At 46.0% G+C, this 22,773-nt stretch overlaps 10 non-coding genes across 10 annotated transcripts; all 10 read left to right on the top strand.

The window, feature by feature from the left end:
- Positions 1–299: 299 nt before the first annotated feature.
- LOC130304837 (U2 spliceosomal RNA) lies at positions 300–490 on the top strand. Its single transcript, XR_008854549.1, has one exon. It is a non-coding gene; the product is annotated as a U2 spliceosomal RNA (small nuclear RNA).
- Positions 491–2,574: 2,084 nt separating this feature from the next.
- Positions 2,575–2,765, top strand: LOC130304835 (U2 spliceosomal RNA). The gene has a single exon (XR_008854548.1). It is a non-coding gene; the product is annotated as a U2 spliceosomal RNA (small nuclear RNA).
- A 2,086-nt stretch (positions 2,766–4,851) lies between these two features.
- Positions 4,852–5,042, top strand: LOC130304834 (U2 spliceosomal RNA). The gene has a single exon (XR_008854547.1). It is a non-coding gene; the product is annotated as a U2 spliceosomal RNA (small nuclear RNA).
- Positions 5,043–7,134: 2,092 nt separating this feature from the next.
- On the top strand, positions 7,135–7,325 carry LOC130304850 (U2 spliceosomal RNA). Its single transcript, XR_008854562.1, has one exon. It is a non-coding gene; the product is annotated as a U2 spliceosomal RNA (small nuclear RNA).
- Positions 7,326–9,415: 2,090 nt separating this feature from the next.
- LOC130304833 (U2 spliceosomal RNA) lies at positions 9,416–9,606 on the top strand. The gene has a single exon (XR_008854546.1). It is a non-coding gene; the product is annotated as a U2 spliceosomal RNA (small nuclear RNA).
- A 2,086-nt stretch (positions 9,607–11,692) lies between these two features.
- LOC130304832 (U2 spliceosomal RNA) lies at positions 11,693–11,883 on the top strand. Its single transcript, XR_008854545.1, has one exon. It is a non-coding gene; the product is annotated as a U2 spliceosomal RNA (small nuclear RNA).
- A 2,087-nt stretch (positions 11,884–13,970) lies between these two features.
- On the top strand, positions 13,971–14,161 carry LOC130304815 (U2 spliceosomal RNA). The gene has a single exon (XR_008854529.1). It is a non-coding gene; the product is annotated as a U2 spliceosomal RNA (small nuclear RNA).
- A 2,086-nt stretch (positions 14,162–16,247) lies between these two features.
- LOC130304831 (U2 spliceosomal RNA) lies at positions 16,248–16,438 on the top strand. The gene has a single exon (XR_008854544.1). It is a non-coding gene; the product is annotated as a U2 spliceosomal RNA (small nuclear RNA).
- A 2,090-nt stretch (positions 16,439–18,528) lies between these two features.
- LOC130304830 (U2 spliceosomal RNA) lies at positions 18,529–18,719 on the top strand. The gene has a single exon (XR_008854543.1). It is a non-coding gene; the product is annotated as a U2 spliceosomal RNA (small nuclear RNA).
- Positions 18,720–20,788: 2,069 nt separating this feature from the next.
- On the top strand, positions 20,789–20,979 carry LOC130304829 (U2 spliceosomal RNA). The gene has a single exon (XR_008854542.1). It is a non-coding gene; the product is annotated as a U2 spliceosomal RNA (small nuclear RNA).
- Positions 20,980–22,773: the final 1,794 nt, after the last annotated feature.

Below are 22,773 nucleotides of genomic sequence, written 5' to 3'. Positions count from 1 at the left end.
GTGTGTGTGTTTCCTATGCAGATCCTAAGCCCAGTGTCACATGCAAGTAGGAGGAGTAAGAAGGGTTCCTGGCAAATCCGGGTTATGGATTGCATTTAAAAAGGCCCCGTGGGAGTGCAATGGGCCCCTGTCTTGCTGCTTAGCAATAATGGTATGGGTTTAGGTTCTGCTGTGTGTACTGGTGGTTGACTGCCCCCCAGCCCAGAGTGTGCATGGAAAATTGTCTGGCAGCCTCCCTGACAGCAAGCAGTGATAGTGCCCATGAAGGGGACCTTGTTGGGCCCGCCCCTTTCACGGTTATCGCTTCTCGGCCTTTTGGCTAAGATCAAGTGTAGTATCTGTTCTTATCAGTTTAATATCTGATACGTCCCCTATCTGGGGACCATATATTAAATGGATTTTTGAGAACGGGGGCCGATTTCGAAGCTTGCTTCCGTCGCCCTATGCATTGACCCGATATGGCAGTATCTTCGGGTACAGTGCACCACCCCCTTACAGGGTTAAAAAGAAAGATTCCTACTTTCATTGCTACCTGCTTGCTGGCTAGCCAGCTAGCCAGCCCTGTGGGCCTTGCTGCTGCTGCAGCCAAAAAACAAAAGGTGGTGCTGCTGCTGCTTCTGCTGCTTCTGCTTCTGCTTGTGTCTGGCCCCTGTTGGAGCGTCCAGGCACAGGACTTCTGCTGCTGCTGACTAAATGGCCTCCTTAATTGGATCATTTGAGTAGCCAGCACACCTGTGCAGGTAGGGCATGACATGATAGGCAGCTGCCTTGATAGCGGGTGGGTGCTGAATGTTCCTAATTGACAAAATAAGATTAATGCTTATGAAGAAATATAAAATCTCATCCCTTCCCCAATATCGCGCCACACCCCTACCCCTTAATTCCCTGGTTGAACGTGATGGACATATGTCTTTTTTCGACCGTACTAACTATGTAACTATGTAACATAACATGGGGGGGGGTCTCCTGGCTGTTCACACAGGTGTGTCATTGCTGTACATTGACCATGCATTGCTTCTGTGGTATTGCAAAGGCAAAGACAAATGCTTCCAGCCATCCATTGCACTAATGGATTGGTCATCAGCTGGCTGTCTATGTCCCGCATCAATATAGACCAAAGTACAGAGGGTTAGGCTATGCTATTGTGCACCTACCTGATGCATCAGAAGGTGCGAGGCCCTTGCTAAATTCTGTGCACAGACTTTGAGATCTATGCTTTAGACTGTATCTAAACCTGCTCCAACATGGACTGACATTCTGGCCTACTTTCAGCCGATGCGACTTGTCTGTCGCTGAACAGTCGCTTTTTATGTATTCAGCACCTATGTATAATGTTGTAAAAATGCTCTAGAAGCTAAAGTCGCAGAAATGTCACACATATTTGGCCTGCAACTTTCTGTGCGACAAATTCAGACAGGAAAAATCAGTATAAATCCTTAGAAAATTATCCCCCAGTGTCTCCATCTGCTGGCGGTATTGAATAAGCATTGCTGCACTGATGGGGTATGCATTAGACGAAAAAAAAGAAGAAAAAGAAGAATAATACGCCCAGAAAAGAGGCGAAAAGGAGAAAAACTTAAAAAAACGTGAAAAAAAAGTAAGAGGAAGAGAAGGGAAAAAAAGGTGGAAATGGGTTTAAAAGTGATTTCGGCGGAGAAATATATATATATATATATATATATATATATATATATATATATATGCGCACACACACACATAGATATAAACGTATTCTCCGTTGAGATATTGCAGCCGCTGCTGTGTCCAGGCCCAGGAGCCTTAGCACTGTGCTGTGATGTCACTCAATACCACTGACATCACTAGGTGTAAACAACATCTCTCCTTTGCTGTGTATGTGACTATGGAGCTGTTTGGTGATGTCGTCTATTACGGCCTTCATAGAAGCAACAGGAGATTGTTGCATCCATCTTGAACCCTCAGAACTACAGTGCTATGATGTCACTCACTTCCACAGGCCTTGCAGAGTGTAAACAACAACAACCCAGCTTTGTTGTGTATGTAACCAAAGGGATTTGTGATGTCACCTAGAACCTTCACAGCAGCGACAGCTTTATGAGGAGCATCAGCACTGCTCTGCCTGAGCAGAACCATCACCGCCATAGGTTGTCAAATAACCCGGATTTAACCCACACAGGTAAGTCCAATGGGGTGCAGGCATGTCCTCTATGCTTACAGCTTCCCGTGGGTGTTGGTTTGATACCGTTTGGGGACAGCCAAGGAGGCATCTGCAGGCAACAAAGGTAGGTGTGTGCTTGTGTGTGTGTTTCCTATGCAGATCCTAAGCCCAGTGTCACATGCAAGTAGGAGGAGTAAGAAGGGTTCCTGGCAAATCCGGGTTATGGATTGCATTTAAAAAGGCCCCGTGGGAGTGCAATGGGCCCCTGTCTTGCTGCTTAGCAATAATGGTATGGGTTTAGGTTCTGCTGTGTGTACTGGTGGTTGACTGCCCCCCAGCCCAGAGTGTGCATGGAAAATTGTCTGGCAGCCTCCCTGACAGCAAGCAGTGATAGTGCCCATGAAGGGGACCTTGTTGGGCCCGCCCCTTTCACGGTTATCGCTTCTCGGCCTTTTGGCTAAGATCAAGTGTAGTATCTGTTCTTATCAGTTTAATATCTGATACGTCCCCTATCTGGGGACCATATATTAAATGGATTTTTGAGAACGGGGGCCGATTTCGAAGCTTGCTTCCGTCGCCCTATGCATTGACCCGATATGGCAGTATCTTCGGGTACAGTGCACCACCCCCTTACAGGGTTAAAAAGAAAGATTCCTACTTTCATTGCTACCTGCTTGCTGGCTAGCCAGCTAGCCAGCCCTGTGGGCCTTGCTGCTGCTGCAGCCAAAAAACAAAAGGTGGTGCTGCTGCTGCTTCTGCTGCTTCTGCTTCTGCTTGTGTCTGGCCCCTGTTGGAGCGTCCAGGCACAGGACTTCTGCTGCTGCTGACTAAATGGCCTCCTTAATTGGATCATTTAAGTAGCCAGCACACCTGTGCAGGTAGGGCATGACATGATAGGCAGCTGCCTTGATAGCGGGTGGGTGCTGAATGTTCCTAATTGACAAAATAAGATTAATGCTTATGAAGAAATATAAAATCTCATCCCTTCCCCAATATCGCGCCACACCCCTACCCCTTAATTCCCTGGTTGAACGTGATGGACATATGTCTTTTTTCGACCGTACTAACTATGTAACTATGTAACATAACATGGGGGGGGGTCTCCTGGCTGTTCACACAGGTGTGTCATTGCTGTACATTGACCATGCATTGCTTCTGTGGTATTGCAAAGGCAAAGACAAATGCTTCCAGCCATCCATTGCACTAATGGATTGGTCATCAGCTGGCTGTCTATGTCCCGCATCAATATAGACCAAAGTACAGAGGGTTAGGCTATGCTATTGTGCACCTACCTGATGCATCAGAAGGTGCGAGGCCCTTGCTAAATTCTGTGCACAGACTTTGAGATCTATGCTTTAGACTGTATCTAAACCTGCTCCAACATGGACTGACATTCTGGCCTACTTTCAGCCGATGCGACTTGTCTGTCGCTGAACAGTCGCTTTTTATGTATTCAGCACCTATGTATAATGTTGTAAAAATGCTCTAGAAGCTAAAGTCGCAGAAATGTCACACATATTTGGCCTGCAACTTTCTGTGCGACAAATTCAGACAGGAAAAATCAGTATAAATCCTTAGAAAATTATCCCCCAGTGTCTCCATCTGCTGGCGGTATTGAATAAGCATTGCTGCACTGATGGGGTATGCATTAGACGAAAAAAAAGAAGAAAAAGAAGAATAATACGCCCAGAAAAGAGGCGAAAAGGAGAAAAACGTAAAAAAACGTGAAAAAAAAGTAAGAGGAAGAGAAGGGAAAAAAAGGTGGAAATGGGTTTAAAAGTGATTTCGGCGGAGAAATATATATATATATATATATATATATATATATATATATATATATATGCGCACACACACACATAGATATAAACGTATTCTCCGTTGAGATATTGCAGCCGCTGCTGTGTCCAGGCCCAGGAGCCTTAGCACTGTGCTGTGATGTCACTCAATACCACTGACATCACTAGGTGTAAACAACATCTCTCCTTTGCTGTGTATGTGACTATGGAGCTGTTTGGTGATGTCGTCTATTACGGCCTTCATAGAAGCAACAGGAGATTGTTGCATCCATCTTGAACCCTCAGAACTACAGTGCTATGATGTCACTCACTTCCACAGGCCTTGCAGAGTGTAAACAACAACAACCCAGCTTTGTTGTGTATGTAACCAAAGGGATTTGTGATGTCACCTAGAACCTTCACAGCAGCGACAGCTTTATGAGGAGCATCAGCACTGCTCTGCCTGAGCAGAACCATCACCGCCATAGGTTGTCAAATAACCCGGATTTAACCCACACAGGTAAGTCCAATGGGGTGCAGGCATGTCCTCTATGCTTACAGCTTCCCGTGGGTGTTGGTTTGATACCGTTTGGGGACAGCCAAGGAGGCATCTGCAGGCAACAAAGGTAGGTGTGTGCTTGTGTGTGTGTTTCCTATGCAGATCCTAAGCCCAGTGTCACATGCAAGTAGGAGGAGTAAGAAGGGTTCCTGGCAAATCCGGGTTATGGATTGCATTTAAAAAGGCCCCGTGGGAGTGCAATGGGCCCCTGTCTTGCTGCTTAGCAATAATGGTATGGGTTTAGGTTCTGCTGTGTGTACTGGTGGTTGACTGCCCCCCAGCCCAGAGTGTGCATGGAAAATTGTCTGGCAGCCTCCCTGACAGCAAGCAGTGATAGTGCCCATGAAGGGGACCTTGTTGGGCCCGCCCCTTTCACGGTTATCGCTTCTCGGCCTTTTGGCTAAGATCAAGTGTAGTATCTGTTCTTATCAGTTTAATATCTGATACGTCCCCTATCTGGGGACCATATATTAAATGGATTTTTGAGAACGGGGGCCGATTTCGAAGCTTGCTTCCGTCGCCCTATGCATTGACCCGATATGGCAGTATCTTCGGGTACAGTGCACCACCCCCTTACAGGGTTAAAAAGAAAGATTCCTACTTTCATTGCTACCTGCTTGCTGGCTAGCCAGCTAGCCAGCCCTGTGGGCCTTGCTGCTGCTGCAGCCAAAAAACAAAAGGTGGTGCTGCTGCTGCTTCTGCTGCTTCTGCTTCTGCTTGTGTCTGGCCCCCGTTGGAGCGTCCAGGCACAGGACTTCTGCTGCTGCTGACTAAATGGCCTCCTTAATTGGATCATTTGAGTAGCCAGCACACCTGTGCAGGTAGGGCATGACATGATAGGCAGCTGCCTTGATAGCGGGTGGGTGCTGAATGTTCCTAATTGACAAAATAAGATTAATGCTTATGAAGAAATATAAAATCTCATCCCTTCCCCAATATCGCGCCACACCCCTACCCCTTAATTCCCTGGTTGAACGTGATGGACATATGTCTTTTTTCGACCGTACTAACTATGTAACTATGTAACATAACATGGGGGGGGGTCTCCTGGCTGTTCACACAGGTGTGTCATTGCTGTACATTGACCATGCATTGCTTCTGTGGTATTGCAAAGGCAAAGACAAATGCTTCCAGCCATCCATTGCACTAATGGATTGGTCATCAGCTGGCTGTCTATGTCCCGCATCAATATAGACCAAAGTACAGAGGGTTAGGCTATGCTATTGTGCACCTACCTGATGCATCAGAAGGTGCGAGGCCCTTGCTAAATTCTGTGCACAGACTTTGAGATCTATGCTTTAGACTGTATCTAAACCTGCTCCAACATGGACTGACATTCTGGCCTACTTTCAGCCGATGCGACTTGTCTGTCGCTGAACAGTCGCTTTTTATGTATTCAGCACCTATGTATAATGTTGTAAAAATGCTCTAGAAGCTAAAGTCACAGAAATGTCACACATATTTGGCCTGCAACTTTCTGTGCGACAAATTCAGACAGGAAAAATCAGTATAAATCCTTAGAAAATTATCCCCCAGTGTCTCCATCTGCTGGCGGTATTGAATAAGCATTGCTGCACTGATGGGGTATGCATTAGACGAAAAAAAAGAAGAAAAAGAAGAATAATACGCCCAGAAAAGAGGCGAAAAGGAGAAAAACGTAAAAAAACGTGAAAAAAAAGTAAGAGGAAGAGAAGGGAAAAAAAGGTGGAAATGGGTTTAAAAGTGATTTCGGCGGAGAAATATATATATATATATATATATATATATATATATATATATATATATATATATGCGCACACACACACATAGATATAAACGTATTCTCCGTTGAGATATTGCAGCCGCTGCTGTGTCCAGGCCCAGGAGCCTTAGCACTGTGCTGTGATGTCACTCAATACCACTGACATCACTAGGTGTAAACAACATCTCTCCTTTGCTGTGTATGTGACTATGGAGCTGTTTGGTGATGTCGTCTATTACGGCCTTCATAGAAGCAACAGGAGATTGTTGCATCCATCTTGAACCCTCAGAACTACAGTGCTATGATGTCACTCACTTCCACAGGCCTTGCAGAGTGTAAACAACAACAACCCAGCTTTGTTGTGTATGTAACCAAAGGGATTTGTGATGTCACCTAGAACCTTCACAGCAGCGACAGCTTTATGAGGAGCATCAGCACTGCTCTGCCTGAGCAGAACCATCACCGCCATAGGTTGTCAAATAACCCGGATTTAACCCACACAGGTAAGTCCAATGGGGTGCAGGCATGTCCTCTATGCTTACAGCTTCCCGTGGGTGTTGGTTTGATACCGTTTGGGGACAGCCAAGGAGGCATCTGCAGGCAACAAAGGTAGGTGTGTGCTTGTGTGTGTGTTTCCTATGCAGATCCTAAGCCCAGTGTCACATGCAAGTAGGAGGAGTAAGAAGGGTTCCTGGCAAATCCGGGTTATGGATTGCATTTAAAAAGGCCCCGTGGGAGTGCAATGGGCCCCTGTCTTGCTGCTTAGCAATAATGGTATGGGTTTAGGTTCTGCTGTGTGTACTGGTGGTTGACTGCCCCCCAGCCCAGAGTGTGCATGGAAAATTGTCTGGCAGCCTCCCTGACAGCAAGCAGTGATAGTGCCCATGAAGGGGACCTTGTTGGGCCCGCCCCTTTCACGGTTATCGCTTCTCGGCCTTTTGGCTAAGATCAAGTGTAGTATCTGTTCTTATCAGTTTAATATCTGATATGTCCCCTATCTGGGGACCATATATTAAATGGATTTTTGAGAACGGGGGCCGATTTCGAAGCTTGCTTCCGTCGCCCTATGCATTGACCCGATATGGCAGTATCTTCGGGTACAGTGCACCACCCCCTTACAGGGTTAAAAAGAAAGATTCCTACTTTCATTGCTACCTGCTTGCTGGCTAGCCAGCTAGCCAGCCCTGTGGGCCTTGCTGCTGCTGCAGCCAAAAAACAAAAGGTGGTGCTGCTGCTGCTTCTGCTGCTTCTGCTTCTGCTTGTGTCTGGCCCCTGTTGGAGCGTCCAGGCACAGGACTTCTGCTGCTGCTGACTAAATGGCCTCCTTAATTGGATCATTTGAGTAGCCAGCACACCTGTGCAGGTAGGGCATGACATGATAGGCAGCTGCCTTGATAGCGGGTGGGTGCTGAATGTTCCTAATTGACAAAATAAGATTAATGCTTATGAAGAAATATAAAATCTCATCCCTTCCCCAATATCGCGCCACACCCCTACCCCTTAATTCCCTGGTTGAACGTGATGGACATATGTCTTTTTTCGACCGTACTAACTATGTAACTATGTAACATAACATGGGGGGGGGTCTCCTGGCTGTTCACACAGGTGTGTCATTGCTGTACATTGACCATGCATTGCTTCTGTGGTATTGCAAAGGCAAAGACAAATGCTTCCAGCCATCCATTGCACTAATGGATTGGTCATCAGCTGGCTGTCTATGTCCCGCATCAATATAGACCAAAGTACAGAGGGTTAGGCTATGCTATTGTGCACCTACCTGATGCATCAGAAGGTGCGAGGCCCTTGCTAAATTCTGTGCACAGACTTTGAGATCTATGCTTTAGACTGTATCTAAACCTGCTCCAACATGGACTGACATTCTGGCCTACTTTCAGCCGATGCGACTTGTCTGTCGCTGAACAGTCGCTTTTTATGTATTCAGCACCTATGTATAATGTTGTAAAAATGCTCTAGAAGCTAAAGTCGCAGAAATGTCACACATATTTGGCCTGCAACTTTCTGTGCGACAAATTCAGACAGGAAAAATCAGTATAAATCCTTAGAAAATTATCCCCCAGTGTCTCCATCTGCTGGCGGTATTGAATAAGCATTGCTGCACTGATGGGGTATGCATTAGACGAAAAAAAAGAAGAAAAAGAAGAATAATACGCCCAGAAAAGAGGCGAAAAGGAGAAAAACGTAAAAAAACGTGAAAAAAAAGTAAGAGGAAGAGAAGGGAAAAAAAGGTGGAAATGGGTTTAAAAGTGATTTCGGCGGAGAAATATATATATATATATATATATATATATATATATATATATATATATATATGCGCACACACACACATAGATATAAACGTATTCTCCGTTGAGATATTGCAGCCGCTGCTGTGTCCAGGCCCAGGAGCCTTAGCACTGTGCTGTGATGTCACTCAATACCACTGACATCACTAGGTGTAAACAACATCTCTCCTTTGCTGTGTATGTGACTATGGAGCTGTTTGGTGATGTCGTCTATTACGGCCTTCATAGAAGCAACAGGAGATTGTTGCATCCATCTTGAACCCTCAGAACTACAGTGCTATGATGTCACTCACTTCCACAGGCCTTGCAGAGTGTAAACAACAACAACCCAGCTTTGTTGTGTATGTAACCAAAGGGATTTGTGATGTCACCTAGAACCTTCACAGCAGCGACAGCTTTATGAGGAGCATCAGCACTGCTCTGCCTGAGCAGAACCATCACCGCCATAGGTTGTCAAATAACCCGGATTTAACCCACACAGGTAAGTCCAATGGGGTGCAGGCATGTCCTCTATGCTTACAGCTTCCCGTGGGTGTTGGTTTGATACCGTTTGGGGACAGCCAAGGAGGCATCTGCAGGCAACAAAGGTAGGTGTGTGCTTGTGTGTGTGTTTCCTATGCAGATCCTAAGCCCAGTGTCACATGCAAGTAGGAGGAGTAAGAAGGGTTCCTGGCAAATCCGGGTTATGGATTGCATTTAAAAAGGCCCCGTGGGAGTGCAATGGGCCCCTGTCTTGCTGCTTAGCAATAATGGTATGGGTTTAGGTTCTGCTGTGAGTACTGGTGGTTGACTGCCCCCCAGCCCAGAGTGTGCATGGAAAATTGTCTGGCAGCCTCCCTGACAGCAAGCAGTGATAGTGCCCATGAAGGGGACCTTGTTGGGCCCGCCCCTTTCACGGTTATCGCTTCTCGGCCTTTTGGCTAAGATCAAGTGTAGTATCTGTTCTTATCAGTTTAATATCTGATACGTCCCCTATCTGGGGACCATATATTAAATGGATTTTTGAGAACGGGGGCCGATTTCGAAGCTTGCTTCCGTCGCCCTATGCATTGACCCGATATGGCAGTATCTTCGGGTACAGTGCACCACCCCCTTACAGGGTTAAAAAGAAAGATTCCTACTTTCATTGCTACCTGCTTGCTGGCTAGCCAGCTAGCCAGCCCTGTGGGCCTTGCTGCTGCTGCAGCCAAAAAACAAAAGGTGGTGCTGCTGCTGCTTCTGCTGCTTCTGCTTCTGCTTGTGTCTGGCCCCTGTTGGAGCGTCCAGGCACAGGACTTCTGCTGCTGCTGACTAAATGGCCTCCTTAATTGGATCATTTGAGTAGCCAGCACACCTGTGCAGGTAGGGCATGACATGATAGGCAGCTGCCTTGATAGCGGGTGGGTGCTGAATGTTCCTAATTGACAAAATAAGATTAATGCTTATGAAGAAATATAAAATCTCATCCCTTCCCCAATATCGCGCCACACCCCTACCCCTTAATTCCCTGGTTGAACGTGATGGACATATGTCTTTTTTCGACCGTACTAACTATGTAACTATGTAACATAACATGGGGGGGGGTCTCCTGGCTGTTCACACAGGTGTGTCATTGCTGTACATTGACCATGCATTGCTTCTGTGGTATTGCAAAGGCAAAGACAAATGCTTCCAGCCATCCATTGCACTAATGGATTGGTCATCAGCTGGCTGTCTATGTCCCGCATCAATATAGACCAAAGTACAGAGGGTTAGGCTATGCTATTGTGCACCTACCTGATGCATCAGAAGGTGCGAGGCCCTTGCTAAATTCTGTGCACAGACTTTGAGATCTATGCTTTAGACTGTATCTAAACCTGCTCCAACATGGACTGACATTCTGGCCTACTTTCAGCCGATGCGACTTGTCTGTCGCTGAACAGTCGCTTTTTATGTATTCAGCACCTATGTATAATGTTGTAAAAATGCTCTAGAAGCTAAAGTCGCAGAAATGTCACACATATTTGGCCTGCAACTTTCTGTGCGACAAATTCAGACAGGAAAAATCAGTATAAATCCTTAGAAAATTATCCCCCAGTGTCTCCATCTGCTGGCGGTATTGAATAAGCATTGCTGCACTGATGGGGTATGCATTAGACGAAAAAAAAGAAGAAAAAGAAGAATAATACGCCCAGAAAAGAGGCGAAAAGGAGAAAAACGTAAAAAAACGTGAAAAAAAAGTAAGAGGAAGAGAAGGGAAAAAAAGGTGGAAATGGGTTTAAAAGTGATTTCGGCGGAGAAATATATATATATATATATATATATATATATATATATATATATATATGCGCACACACACACATAGATATAAACGTATTCTCCGTTGAGATATTGCAGCCGCTGCTGTGTCCAGGCCCAGGAGCCTTAGCACTGTGCTGTGATGTCACTCAATACCACTGACATCACTAGGTGTAAACAACATCTCTCCTTTGCTGTGTATGTGACTATGGAGCTGTTTGGTGATGTCGTCTATTACGGCCTTCATAGAAGCAACAGGAGATTGTTGCATCCATCTTGAACCCTCAGAACTACAGTGCTATGATGTCACTCACTTCCACAGGCCTTGCAGAGTGTAAACAACAACAACCCAGCTTTGTTGTGTATGTAACCAAAGGGATTTGTGATGTCACCTAGAACCTTCACAGCAGCGACAGCTTTATGAGGAGCATCAGCACTGCTCTGCCTGAGCAGAACCATCACCGCCATAGGTTGTCAAATAACCCGGATTTAACCCACACAGGTAAGTCCAATGGGGTGCAGGCATGTCCTCTATGCTTACAGCTTCCCGTGGGTGTTGGTTTGATACCGTTTGGGGACAGCCAAGGAGGCATCTGCAGGCAACAAAGGTAGGTGTGTGCTTGTGTGTGTGTTTCCTATGCAGATCCTAAGCCCAGTGTCACATGCAAGTAGGAGGAGTAAGAAGGGTTCCTGGCAAATCCGGGTTATGGATTGCATTTAAAAAGGCCCCGTGGGAGTGCAATGGGCCCCTGTCTTGCTGCTTAGCAATAATGGTATGGGTTTAGGTTCTGCTGTGTGTACTGGTGGTTGACTGCCCCCCAGCCCAGAGTGTGCATGGAAAATTGTCTGGCAGCCTCCCTGACAGCAAGCAGTGATAGTGCCCATGAAGGGGACCTTGTTGGGCCCGCCCCTTTCACGGTTATCGCTTCTCGGCCTTTTGGCTAAGATCAAGTGTAGTATCTGTTCTTATCAGTTTAATATCTGATACGTCCCCTATCTGGGGACCATATATTAAATGGATTTTTGAGAACGGGGGCCGATTTCGAAGCTTGCTTCCGTCGCCCTATGCATTGACCCGATATGGCAGTATCTTCGGGTACAGTGCACCACCCCCTTACAGGGTTAAAAAGAAAGATTCCTACTTTCATTGCTACCTGCTTGCTGGCTAGCCAGCTAGCCAGCCCTGTGGGCCTTGCTGCTGCTGCAGCCAAAAAACAAAAGGTGGTGCTGCTGCTGCTTCTGCTGCTTCTGCTTCTGCTTGTGTCTGGCCCCTGTTGGAGCGTCCAGGCACAGGACTTCTGCTGCTGCTGACTAAATGGCCTCCTTAATTGGATCATTTGAGTAGCCAGCACACCTGTGCAGGTAGGGCATGACATGATAGGCAGCTGCCTTGATAGCGGGTGGGTGCTGAATGTTCCTAATTGACAAAATAAGATTAATGCTTATGAAGAAATATAAAATCTCATCCCTTCCCCAATATCGCGCCACACCCCTACCCCTTAATTCCCTGGTTGAACGTGATGGACATATGTCTTTTTTCGACCGTACTAACTATGTAACTATGTAACATAACATGGGGGGGGGTCTCCTGGCTGTTCACACAGGTGTGTCATTGCTGTACATTGACCATGCATTGCTTCTGTGGTATTGCAAAGGCAAAGACAAATGCTTCCAGCCATCCATTGCACTAATGGATTGGTCATCAGCTGGCTGTCTATGTCCCGCATCAATATAGACCAAAGTACAGAGGGTTAGGCTATGCTATTGTGCACCTACCTGATGCATCAGAAGGTGCGAGGCCCTTGCTAAATTCTGTGCACAGACTTTGAGATCTATGCTTTAGACTGTATCTAAACCTGCTCCAACATGGACTGACATTCTGGCCTACTTTCAGCCGATGCGACTTGTCTGTCGCTGAACAGTCGCTTTTTATGTATTCAGCACCTATGTATAATGTTGTAAAAATGCTCTAGAAGCTAAAGTCGCAGAAATGTCACACATATTTGGCCTGCAACTTTCTGTGCGACAAATTCAGACAGGAAAAATCAGTATAAATCCTTAGAAAATTATCCCCCAGTGTCTCCATCTGCTGGCGGTATTGAATAAGCATTGCTGCACTGATGGGGTATGCATTAGACGAAAAAAAAGAAGAAAAAGAAGAATAATACGCCCAGAAAAGAGGCGAAAAGGAGAAAAACGTAAAAAAACGTGAAAAAAAAGTAAGAGGAAGAGAAGGGAAAAAAAGGTGGAAATGGGTTTAAAAGTGATTTCGGCGGAGAATATATATATATATATATATATATATATATATATATATATATATATATGCGCACACACACACATAGATATAAACGTATTCTCCGTTGAGATATTACAGCCGCTGCTGTGTCCAGGCCCAGGAGCCTTAGCACTGTGCTGTGATGTCACTCAATACCACTGACATCACTAGGTGTAAACAACATCTCTCCTTTGCTGTGTATGTGACTATGGAGCTGTTTGGTGATGTCGTCTATTACGGCCTTCATAGAAGCAACAGGAGATTGTTGCATCCATCTTGAACCCTCAGAACTACAGTGCTATGATGTCACTCACTTCCACAGGCCTTGCAGAGTGTAAACAACAACAACCCAGCTTTGTTGTGTATGTAACCAAAGGGATTTGTGATGTCACCTAGAACCTTCACAGCAGCGACAGCTTTATGAGGAGCATCAGCACTGCTCTGCCTGAGCAGAACCATCACCGCCATAGGTTGTCAAATAACCCGGATTTAACCCACACAGGTAAGTCCAATGGGGTGCAGGCATGTCCTCTATGCTTACAGCTTCCCGTGGGTGTTGGTTTGATACCGTTTGGGGACAGCCAAGGAGGCATCTGCAGGCAACAAAGGTAGGTGTGTGCTTGTGTGTGTGTTTCCTATGCAGATCCTAAGCCCAGTGTCACATGCAAGTAGGAGGAGTAAGAAGGGTTCCTGGCAAATCCGGGTTATGGATTGCATTTAAAAAGGCCCCGTGGGAGTGCAATGGGCCCCTGTCTTGCTGCTTAGCAATAATGGTATGGGTTTAGGTTCTGCTGTGTGTACTGGTGGTTGACTGCCCCCCAGCCCAGAGTGTGCATGGAAAATTGTCTGGCAGCCTCCCTGACAGCAAGCAGTGATAGTGCCCATGAAGGGGACCTTGTTGGGCCCGCCCCTTTCACGGTTATCGCTTCTCGGCCTTTTGGCTAAGATCAAGTGTAGTATCTGTTCTTATCAGTTTAATATCTGATACGTCCCCTATCTGGGGACCATATATTAAATGGATTTTTGAGAACAGGGGCCGATTTCGAAGCTTGCTTCCGTCGCCCTATGCATTGACCCGATATGGCAGTATCTTCGGGTACAGTGCACCACCCCCTTACAGGGTTAAAAAGAAAGATTCCTACTTTCATTGCTACCTGCTTGCTGGCTAGCCAGCTAGCCAGCCCTGTGGGCCTTGCTGCTGCTGCAGCCAAAAAACAAAAGGTGGTGCTGCTGCTGCTTCTGCTGCTTCTGCTTCTGCTTGTGTCTGGCCCCTGTTGGAGCGTCCAGGCACAGGACTTCTGCTGCTGCTGACTAAATGGCCTCCTTAATTGGATCATTTGAGTAGCCAGCACACCTGTGCAGGTAGGGCATGACATGATAGGCAGCTGCCTTGATAGCGGGTGGGTGCTGAATGTTCCTAATTGACAAAATAAGATTAATGCTTATGAAGAAATATAAAATCTCATCCCTTCCCCAATATCGCGCCACACCCCTACCCCTTAATTCCCTGGTTGAACGTGATGGACATATGTCTTTTTTCGACCGTACTAACTATGTAACTATGTAACATAACATGGGGGGGGGTCTCCTGGCTGTTCACACAGGTGTGTCATTGCTGTACATTGACCATGCATTGCTTCTGTGGTATTGCAAAGGCAAAGACAAATGCTTCCAGCCATCCATTGCACTAATGGATTGGTCATCAGCTGGCTGTCTATGTCCCGCATCAATATAGACCAAAGTACAGAGGGTTAGGCTATGCTATTGTGCACCTACCTGATGCATCAGAAGGTGCGAGGCCCTTGCTAAATTCTGTGCACAGACTTTGAGATCTATGCTTTAGACTGTATCTAAACCTGCTCCAACATGGACTGACATTCTGGCCTACTTTCAGCCGATGCGACTTGTCTGTCGCTGAACAGTCGCTTTTTATGTATTCAGCACCTATGTATAATGTTGTAAAAATGCTCTAGAAGCTAAAGTCGCAGAAATGTCACACATATTTGGCCTGCAACTTTCTGTGCGACAAATTCAGACAGGAAAAATCAGTAATAAATCCTTAGAAAATTATCCCCCAGTGTCTCCATCTGCTGGCGGTATTGAATAAGCATTGCTGCACTGATGGGGTATGCATTAGACGAAAAAAAAGAAGAAAAAGAAGAATAATACGCCCAGAAAAGAGGCGAAAAGGAGAAAAACGTAAAAAAACGTGAAAAAAAAGTAAGAGGAAGAGAAGGGAAAAAAAGGTGGAAATGGGTTTAAAAGTGATTTCGGCGGAGAAATATATATATATATATATATATATATATATATATATATATATATATGCGCACACACACACATAGATATAAACGTATTCTCCGTTGAGATATTGCAGCCGCTGCTGTGTCCAGGCCCAGGAGCCTTAGCACTGTGCTGTGATGTCACTCAATACCACTGACATCACTAGGTGTAAACAACATCTCTCCTTTGCTGTGTATGTGACTATGGAGCTGTTTGGTGATGTCGTCTATTACGGCCTTCATAGAAGCAACAGGAGATTGTTGCATCCATCTTGAACCCTCAGAACTACAGTGCTATGATGTCACTCACTTCCACAGGCCTTGCAGAGTGTAAACAACAACAACCCAGCTTTGTTGTGTATGTAACCATAGGGATTGTGATGTCACCTAGAACCTTCACAGCAGCGACAGCTTTATGAGGAGCATCAGCACTGCTCTGCCTGAGCAGAACCATCACCGCCATAGGTTGTCAAATAACCCGGATTTAACCCACACAGGTAAGTCCAATGGGGTGCAGGCATGTCCTCTATGCTTACAGCTTCCCGTGGGTGTTGGTTTGATACCGTTTGGGGACAGCCAAGGAGGCATCTGCAGGCAACAAAGGTAGGTGTGTGCTTGTGTGTGTGTTTCCTATGCAGATCCTAAGCCCAGTGTCACATGCAAGTAGGAGGAGTAAGAAGGGTTCCTGGCAAATCCGGGTTATGGATTGCATTTAAAAAGGCCCCGTGGGAGTGCAATGGGCCCCTGTCTTGCTGCTTAGCAATAATGGTATGGGTTTAGGTTCTGCTGTGTGTACTGGTGGTTGACTGCCCCCCAGCCCAGAGTGTGCATGGAAAATTGTCTGGCAGCCTCCCTGACAGCAAGCAGTGATAGTGCCCATGAAGGGGACCTTGTTGGGCCCGCCCCTTTCACAGTTATCGCTTCTCGGCCTTTTGGCTAAGATCAAGTGTAGTATCTGTTCTTATCAGTTTAATATCTGATACGTCCCCTATCTGGGGACCATATATTAAATGGATTTTTGAGAACGGGGGCCGATTTCGAAGCTTGCTTCCGTCGCCCTATGCATTGACCCGATATGGCAGTATCTTCGGGTACAGTGCACCACCCCCTTACAGGGTTAAAAAGAAAGATTCCTACTTTCATTGCTACCTGCTTGCTGGCTAGCCAGCTAGCCAGCCCTGTGGGCCTTGCTGCTGCTGCAGCCAAAAAACAAAAGGTGGTGCTGCTGCTGCTTCTGCTGCTTCTGCTTCTGCTTGTGTCTGGCCCCTGTTGGAGCGTCCAGGCACAGGACTTCTGCTGCTGCTGACTAAATGGCCTCCTTAATTGGATCATTTGAGTAGCCAGCACACCTGTGCAGGTAGGGCATGACATGATAGGCAGCTGCCTTGATAGCGGGTGGGTGCTGAATGTTCCTAATTGACAAAATAAGATTAATGCTTATGAAGAAATATAAAATCTCATCCCTTCCCCAATATCGCGCCACACCCCTACCCCTTAATTCCCTGGTTGAACGTGATGGACATATGTCTTTTTTCGACCGTACTAACTATGTAACTATGTAACATAACATGGGGGGGGGTCTCCTGGCTGTTCACACAGGTGTGTCATTGCTGTACATTGACCATGCATTGCTTCTGTGGTATTGCAAAGGCAAAGACAAATGCTTCCAGCCATCCATTGCACTAATGGATTGGTCATCAGCTGGCTGTCTATGTCCCGCATCAATATAGACCAAAGTACAGAGGGTTAGGCTATGCTATTGTGCACCTACCTGATGCATCAGAAGGTGCGAGGCCCTTGCTAAATTCTGTGCACAGACTTTGAGATCTATGCTTTAGACTGTATCTAAACCTGCTCCAACATGGACTGACATTCTGGCCTACTTTCAGCCGATGCGACTTGTCTGTCGCTGAACAGTCGCTTTTTATGTATTCAGCACCTATGTATAATGTTGTAAAAATGCTCTAGAAGCTAAAGTCGCAGAAATGTCACACATATTTGGCCTGCAACTTTCTGTGCGACAAATTCAGACAGGAAAAATCAGTATAAATCCTTAGAAAATTATCCCCCAGTGTCTCCATCTGCTGGCGGTATTGAATAAGCATTGCTGCACTGATGGGGTATGCATTAGACGAAAAAAAAGAAGAAAAAGAAGAATAATACGCCCAGAAAAGAGGCGAAAAGGAGAAAAACGTAAAAAAACGTGAAAAAAAAGTAAGAGGAAGAGAAGGGAAAAAAAGGTGGAAATGGGTTTAAAAGTGATTTCGGCGGAGAAATATATATATATATATATATATATATATATATATATATATATATATATATGCGCACACACACACATAGATATAAACGTATTCTCCGTTGAGATATTGCAGCCGCTGCTGTGTCCAGGCCCAGGAGCCTTAGCACTGTGCTGTGATGTCACTCAATACCACTGACATCACTAGGTGTAAACAACATCTCTCCTTTGCTGTGTATGTGACTATGGAGCTGTTTGGTGATGTCGTCTATTACGGCCTTCATAGAAGCAACAGGAGATTGTTGCATCCATCTTGAACCCTCAGAACTACAGTGCTATGATGTCACTCACTTCCACAGGCCTTGCAGAGTGTAAACAACAACAACCCAGCTTTGTTGTGTATGTAACCAAAGGGATTTGTGATGTCACCTAGAACCTTCACAGCAGCGACAGCTTTATGAGGAGCATCAGCACTGCTCTGCCTGAGCAGAACCATCACCGCCATAGGTTGTCAAATAACCCGGATTTAACCCACACAGGTAAGTCCAATGGGGTGCAGGCATGTCCTCTATGCTTACAGCTTCCCGTGGGTGTTGGTTTGATACCGTTTGGGGACAGCCAAGGAGGCATCTGCAGGCAACAAAGGTAGGTGTGTGCTTGTGTGTGTGTTTCCTATGCAGATCCTAAGCCCAGTGTCACATGCAAGTAGGAGGAGTAAGAAGGGTTCCTGGCAAATCCGGGTTATGGATTGCATTTAAAAAGGCCCCGTGGGAGTGCAATGGGCCCCTGTCTTGCTGCTTAGCAATAATGGTATGGGTTTAGGTTCTGCTGTGTGTACTGGTGGTTGACTGCCCCCCAGCCCAGAGTGTGCATGGAAAATTGTCTGGCAGCCTCCCTGACAGCAAGCAGTGATAGTGCCCATGAAGGGGACCTTGTTGGGCCCGCCCCTTTCACGGTTATCGCTTCTCGGCCTTTTGGCTAAGATCAAGTGTAGTATCTGTTCTTATCAGTTTAATATCTGATACGTCCCCTATCTGGGGACCATATATTAAATGGATTTTTGAGAACGGGGGCCGATTTCGAAGCTTGCTTCCGTCGCCCTATGCATTGACCCGATATGGCAGTATCTTCGGGTACAGTGCACCACCCCCTTACAGGGTTAAAAAGAAAGATTCCTACTTTCATTGCTACCTGCTTGCTGGCTAGCCAGCTAGCCAGCCCTGTGGGCCTTGCTGCTGCTGCAGCCAAAAAACAAAAGGTGGTGCTGCTGCTGCTTCTGCTGCTTCTGCTTGTGTCTGGCCCCTGTTGGAGCGTCCAGGCACAGGACTTCTGCTGCTGCTGACTAAATGGCCTCCTTAATTGGATCATTTGAGTAGCCAGCACACCTGTGCAGGTAGGGCATGACATGATAGGCAGCTGCCTTGATAGCGGGTGGGTGCTGAATGTTCCTAATTGACAAAATAAGATTAATGCTTATGAAGAAATATAAAATCTCATCCCTTCCCCAATATCGCGCCACACCCCTACCCCTTAATTCCCTGGTTGAACGTGATGGACATATGTCTTTTTTCGACCGTACTAACTATGTAACTATGTAACATAACATGGGGGGGGGGTCTCCTGGCTGTTCACACAGGTGTGTCATTGCTGTACATTGACCATGCATTGCTTCTGTGGTATTGCAAAGGCAAAGACAAATGCTTCCAGCCATCCATTGCACTAATGGATTGGTCATCAGCTGGCTGTCTATGTCCCGCATCAATATAGACCAAAGTACAGAGGGTTAGGCTATGCTATTGTGCACCTACCTGATGCATCAGAAGGTGCGAGGCCCTTGCTAAATTCTGTGCACAGACTTTGAGATCTATGCTTTAGACTGTATCTAAACCTGCTCCAACATGGACTGACATTCTGGCCTACTTTCAGCCGATGCGACTTGTCTGTCGCTGAACAGTCGCTTTTTATGTATTCAGCACCTATGTATAATGTTGTAAAAATGCTCTAGAAGCTAAAGTCGCAGAAATGTCACACATATTTGGCCTGCAACTTTCTGTGCGACAAATTCAGACAGGAAAAATCTGTATAAATCCTTAGAAAATTATCCCCCAGTGTCTCCATCTGCTGGCGGTATTGAATAAGCATTGCTGCACTGATGGGGTATGCATTAGACGAAAAAAAAGAAGAAAAAGAAGAATAATACGCCCAGAAAAGAGGCGAAAAGGAGAAAAACGTAAAAAAACGTGAAAAAAAAGTAAGAGGAAGAGAAGGGAAAAAAAGGTGGAAATGGGTTTAAAAGTGATTTCGGCGGAGAAATATATATATATATATATATATATATATATATATGCGCACACACACACATAGATATAAACGTATTCTCCGTTGAGATATTGCAGCCGCTGCTGTGTCCAGGCCCAGGAGCCTTAGCACTGTGCTGTGATGTCACTCAATACCACTGACATCACTAGGTGTAAACAACATCTCTCCTTTGCTGTGTATGTGACTATGGAGCTGTTTGGTGATGTCGTCTATTACGGCCTTCATAGAAGCAACAGGAGATTGTTGCATCCATCTTGAACCCTCAGAACTACAGTGCTATGATGTCACTCACTTCCACAGGCCTTGCAGAGTGTAAACAACAACAACCCAGCTTTGTTGTGTATGTAACCAAAGGGATTTGTGATGTCACCTAGAACCTTCACAGCAGCGACAGCTTTATGAGGAGCATCAGCACTGCTCTGCCTGAGCAGAACCATCACCGCCATAGGTTGTCAAATAACCCGGATTTAACCCACACAGGTAAGTCCAATGGGGTGCAGGCATGTCCTCTATGCTTACAGCTTCCCGTGGGTGTTGGTTTGATACCGTTTGGGGACAGCCAAGGAGGCATCTGCAGGCAACAAAGGTAGGTGTGTGCTTGTGTGTGTGTTTCCTATGCAGATCCTAAGCCCAGTGTCACATGCAAGTAGGAGGAGTAAGAAGGGTTCCTGGCAAATCCGGGTTATGGATTGCATTTAAAAAGGCCCCGTGGGAGTGCAATGGGCCCCTGTCTTGCTGCTTAGCAATAATGGTATGGGTTTAGGTTCTGCTGTGTGTACTGGTGGTTGACTGCCCCCCAGCCCAGAGTGTGCATGGAAAATTGTCTGGCAGCCTCCCTGACAGCAAGCAGTGATAGTGCCCATGAAGGGGACCTTGTTGGGCCCGCCCCTTTCACGGTTATCGCTTCTCGGCCTTTTGGCTAAGATCAAGTGTAGTATCTGTTCTTATCAGTTTAATATCTGATACGTCCCCTATCTGGGGACCATATATTAAATGGATTTTTGAGAACGGGGGCCGATTTCGAAGCTTGCTTCCGTCGCCCTATGCATTGACCCGATATGGCAGTATCTTCGGGTACAGTGCACCACCCCCTTACAGGGTTAAAAAGAAAGATTCCTACTTTCATTGCTACCTGCTTGCTGGCTAGCCAGCTAGCCAGCCCTGTGGGCCTTGCTGCTGCTGCAGCCAAAAAACAAAAGGTGGTGCTGCTGCTGCTTCTGCTGCTTCTGCTTCTGCTTGTGTCTGGCCCCTGTTGGAGCGTCCAGGCACAGGACTTCTGCTGCTGCTGACTAAATGGCCTCCTTAATTGGATCATTTGAGTAGCCAGCACACCTGTGCAGGTAGGGCATGACATGATAGGCAGCTGCCTTGATAGCGGGTGGGTGCTGAATGTTCCTAATTGACAAAATAAGATTAATGCTTATGAAGAAATATAAAATCTCATCCCTTCCCCAATATCGCGCCACACCCCTACCCCTTAATTCCCTGGTTGAACGTGATGGACATATGTCTTTTTTCGACCGTACTAACTATGTAACTATGTAACATAACATGGGGGGGGGTCTCCTGGCTGTTCACACAGGTGTGTCATTGCTGTACATTGACCATGCATTGCTTCTGTGGTATTGCAAAGGCAAAGACAAATGCTTCCAGCCATCCATTGCACTAATGGATTGGTCATCAGCTGGCTGTCTATGTCCCGCATCAATATAGACCAAAGTACAGAGGGTTAGGCTATGCTATTGTGCACCTACCTGATGCATCAGAAGGTGCGAGGCCCTTGCTAAATTCTGTGCACAGACTTTGAGATCTATGCTTTAGACTGTATCTAAACCTGCTCCAACATGGACTGACATTCTGGCCTACTTTCAGCCGATGCGACTTGTCTGTCGCTGAACAGTCGCTTTTTATGTATTCAGCACCTATGTATAATGTTGTAAAAATGCTCTAGAAGCTAAAGTCGCAGAAATGTCACACATATTTGGCCTGCAACTTTCTGTGCGACAAATTCAGACAGGAAAAATCAGTATAAATCCTTAGAAAATTATCCCCCAGTGTCTCCATCTGCTGGCGGTATTGAATAAGCATTGCTGCACTGATGGGGTATGCATTAGACGAAAAAAAAGAAGAAAAAGAAGAATAATACGCCCAGAAAAGAGGCGAAAAGGAGAAAAACGTAAAAAAACGTGAAAAAAAAGTAAGAGGAAGAGAAGGGAAAAAAAGGTGGAAATGGGTTTAAAAGTGATTTCGGCGGAGAAATATATATATATATATATATATATATATATATATATATATATATATATATATATGCGCACACACACACATAGATATAAACGTATTCTCCGTTGAGATATTGCAGCCGCTGCTGTGTCCAGGCCCAGGAGCCTTAGCACTGTGCTGTGATGTCACTCAATACCACTGACATCACTAGGTGTAAACAACATCTCTCCTTTGCTGTGTATGTGACTATGGAGCTGTTTGGTGATGTCGTCTATTACGGCCTTCATAGAAGCAACAGGAGATTGTTGCATCCATCTTGAACCCTCAGAACTACAGTGCTATGATGTCACTCACTTCCACAGGCCTTGCAGAGTGTAAACAACAACAACCCAGCTTTGTTGTGTATGTAACCAAAGGGATTTGTGATGTCACCTAGAACCTTCACAGCAGCGACAGCTTTATGAGGAGCATCAGCACTGCTCTGCCTGAGCAGAACCATCACCGCCATAGGTTGTCAAATAACCCGGATTCAACCCACACAGGTAAGTCCAATGGGGTGCAGGCATGTCCTCTATGCTTACAGCTTCCCGTGGGTGTTGGTTTGATACCGTTTGGGGACAGCCAAGGAGGCATCTGCAGGCAACAAAGGTAGGTGTGTGCT

Source organism: Hyla sarda, unplaced genomic scaffold (genome assembly GCF_029499605.1).
Source record: "Hyla sarda isolate aHylSar1 unplaced genomic scaffold, aHylSar1.hap1 scaffold_1294, whole genome shotgun sequence".
Taxonomy (NCBI): Eukaryota; Metazoa; Chordata; class Amphibia; order Anura; family Hylidae; genus Hyla; species Hyla sarda.
This window is presented reverse-complemented; position numbering and strand designations above follow the sequence as displayed.